The sequence below is a fragment of the Gekko japonicus genome, unplaced genomic scaffold, assembly GCF_001447785.1.
Source record: "Gekko japonicus isolate JY-2015 unplaced genomic scaffold, Gekko_japonicus_V1.1 scaffold317, whole genome shotgun sequence".
In the NCBI taxonomy this organism is placed as follows: Eukaryota; Metazoa; Chordata; class Lepidosauria; order Squamata; family Gekkonidae; genus Gekko; species Gekko japonicus.
In genome coordinates this window covers 312,568-315,972 of record NW_015162487.1, presented here as the reverse complement: position 1 = coordinate 315,972, position 3,405 = coordinate 312,568, and the positions used below count along the sequence as shown (strand labels likewise).

The 3,405-nt window shown below is 45.4% G+C and overlaps 1 non-coding gene across 1 annotated transcript; it reads right to left on the bottom strand.

Annotated features, from left to right (window-relative positions):
* Positions 1-709: 709 nt before the first annotated feature.
* Positions 710-781, bottom strand: TRNAV-GAC. The gene has a single exon. It is a non-coding gene; the product is annotated as a tRNA-Val (tRNA).
* Positions 782-3,405: the final 2,624 nt, after the last annotated feature.

Sequence of the window (3,405 nt, the reverse complement as noted above, 5' to 3'; positions counted from 1 at the left end):
AGGTGAGCTTAATTCTGAGGTGGAACGTGGCTTTGAACATTTATGGCAGATCTGCTTTGAGAAAGCAGGACAGGATGGTTTGAGACTAACCCGGAATGTCATCTTCTTTCTGTTATAAACACTGCCTCTTCTCTGCATACGATGTATACCCAGCCCGTTGTTCAGTGTTCTGTGGTATCCCAGCACAGGTGCCTTGCGAGACTGGAATGAACGTGAGGAGAGAAACAAACTCCGCCTTGTTGAGCTGCCTATGTTCAGACATCATGGCAAATTGGAACTTAATCAGACCAGGGTCAGGAAATGCCTGAAGATTAGGGGGTGGAGCCCGGGGAGAGGAGGGTTTGGGGAGAGGAGGGACCTCAGTAGAGTATAATAAGAGTCGATCCTCCAAAGCAGCCATTTTCTCCAGGAGAACTGATCTTTGGAGATCAGTTGTAAATCCAGGAGATTTACAAATCCCACCTGGAGACCGGCAACTCTGTCAGGAAGTATTCAATGCCGTTCCAGTGCTACATAAGGAGGAAGGCATCAACAAGCTGTGGTGATATCCGATGCCGATGACCACTTGTTTAATTAGAGTTTGCTGTGATGTCTGACTGGAGCTGCCTCCTACTGAATCAGACTCTTTATCAAGGCTGGTTCTGCCAAGTCTTACTGGCAGCAGTTCTCAGATCAAGGTCTTTCACATCACCTATGACTTGATCTTTACTGGCGATGCCAGGGATTGAACCTGGGACCTCCTGCTTGTCAAGCAGATGCTCTCCCACTGAGCCACAGTCCCTGCCCTGTATCCTAACTAGTAACTCGGTCCCCAGGACCAAGGATGCTGCACACTTAGCAATGTCCATCTTTGTGTTTAGTGTATAGACATGAAGTCTACTTGCTTGAAGCCTTGCGCTGTGAGCATTGTGTGTAATTTTTCATTCCAGGCATGTGCTGTCTGTTTTAGTCCATACAACCCTTTCTGAAGTATGCAAACTAAATTTGTTTCTTCAGGGTCTATAAAACCCTCTGGCTGCTCCGCGTACAGATCTTGCTGGAACTCTATTCTTGTGTACATCAATGGCTTGATTCTGGGTTATGTCAGGAAAATGGATGATATGTGGTAAAGTGCCTAAACAGAGAAGGAGAAATTAAGGACCTAGAAGATGTTTCTTACTACCTGAGCATACAAATTAAAAGGGAGGAGGATGGTTAATTTCTCCTAAACCAGAGACAGGAAATAATTGGGGTCACATGCCCCCAATAGCTGGTCCCCGACCAGCAGTCTAGTCACAGCACTCTGCACTAGTTGCAGCCTCCAAACACTCTTCAAGAGTAGCCCCAAGTAGAATGCATTGCAGTAGTCTAGTTTTGATATAACTAAGGAATGGATCACCGTGGCTACATCTGACTGACCCAGGAACAGACACAGTCAATGCACCAGCCGAAGCTGGGCAAAAGCACTCCAGACCATTGCAGCCACCTGGTTTTCTAAGGTGACCGCTGTGTTCAGTAGCAGTCCCAAGCTGTCAACCTGGCTTTTCAAGGGAATAACCCCATCCAAGACTATGAATAATGGTTTGGTAATACGTTTCTGGGTTCTGGGTGGAAATGAGGGTCTAACTGCTTTTGCTCTTATATACCACAGACATTTGCCTATGTCATTGATGTACAACAACAAAGGACAGCACAGAGTAAAAAGTGACAAAAAAACTAGCAAAAGAACTGTGTGCTATATCTCCCGCAACATATTCATAAGGAGACTTCATTTAAACTGTAATATATATCTATTATATGAAGTCAATATGCCCAGACAATCCATCATAGGAAAATATAGAGGCCAAAGAGTAAATATACAGAATTATATATAGAAAGTCCAACACTTTTCCCAGGTAATTTTTCAGTGTTTCAGACCTCTGGTCCTTCCTCAGGAACAAAGAACCACTGCTGAGAATCCCTTTTCAGTTCCTTACAAGGTAATGCTTTTCTATTATTTCAATGTTGGGCAAGCACCCTTATCAGTTACTACAATGTTACAGGACCAAAACAGGCAGAAAAAGTGTTGGGACTTTCTATATATAATAATTCTGTATATTTACTCTTTGGCCTCTGTATTTTCCTATGATGGATTGTATGTAGGGTTCCCTAATCCCCCCGGGGGGCGGATTTCCCCCTGCTTTCAAGGCCCGACTCCCGCCCCGCGCGGAATCGGGCCCGGGGGAAACCCCACCCCCGCGCGCGCGCCACCCTTTTTTTTGCACGCTGGGGGCGGGGCCATGCCATTTGAGGGGAAAACTCTTTGTTTTCCCCTCAAATGGCGTGGCCCCGCCCCCAGTGTGCGACGTCACTTCTGGGTGACGCGCACGCAGCGCACGCGCGGGCACAAATTCGACGCCAGCTGGGAGCCCCCCGCTCCCGGCCAAAATGAATTTGGCAACCCTAATTGTAAGGGCATATTGACTTCATATAATAGATATGTCATTGATATCACATGGCTTTACCCTAATGCCTTTGGCGAGGTTCTTGTTCTGAAGGTCTAGGATTACTTTTGGGTTACGATGTCCTAGGCATCTGTGCCACAGCTCCAGGCTCTCTTCGTCTTTCATGTGCCAGATGTACCTGTTCAACTGCAAGACTCAATTCATATACTTTTTCCTTTTTGGTTACCCTGTGTATATACATTGTCAGATGGAAAGCCAGTTTGGTGCAGTGGTTAAGAGCGTGGACTCTAATCTGAGAGAGCCGGGTTTGATTCCCCACTCCTCCACATGCAGCTGCTGGTGTGACCTTGGGTCAGTCATAAATTCTTTCAGAGCTGTTCTCTCAAGGGCAGTTCTTGGGAGAGCTCACAGCCCCACATATCCCACAGGGTGTCTGTTATGGGAAGGGGAAGGGAAGGGAGATTGTAAGTCACTCCAAGACACCTTCGGGTAGTGAAGGGCGGGGTCTAAATCCAATCTCTTTTTCTCCTTCTCTTTCTGCTCCTCTTCCTCCTCCTCCACTGATAGTACATCTCTTATTTCCAAAACATATGTCAAAGTCTTTGTTGTCTAATGTAGACACACTCAATAAATTACAGCTTGATTCAGGTACGTACAGGACACCTCCAACTTCGTTTAGGAGATTTTTGTGAGGTATGTTACAGCATAAAGTGCCAGTACCTATGGCCTGCATCTATATGAATTCACCATTAGCAATATTTATTCCTCCTTTCTCACTTTCATCAAAGAAATCTTTGCAGTGTGTCCTGCGACTGATGCTCCACTGTCTACTAGCTACTTATTCTCTTTTGATTCTGATTCAGCATCATCATACATAAGGCTTTTCTGGTCAATTAGTAAAAAACTTTTTCCTTTGCATGCTACGTTAGGACCATCATGCTTTTGATTTTTAAAATTGCCTCTCTGATTGTTTATAGCTTGT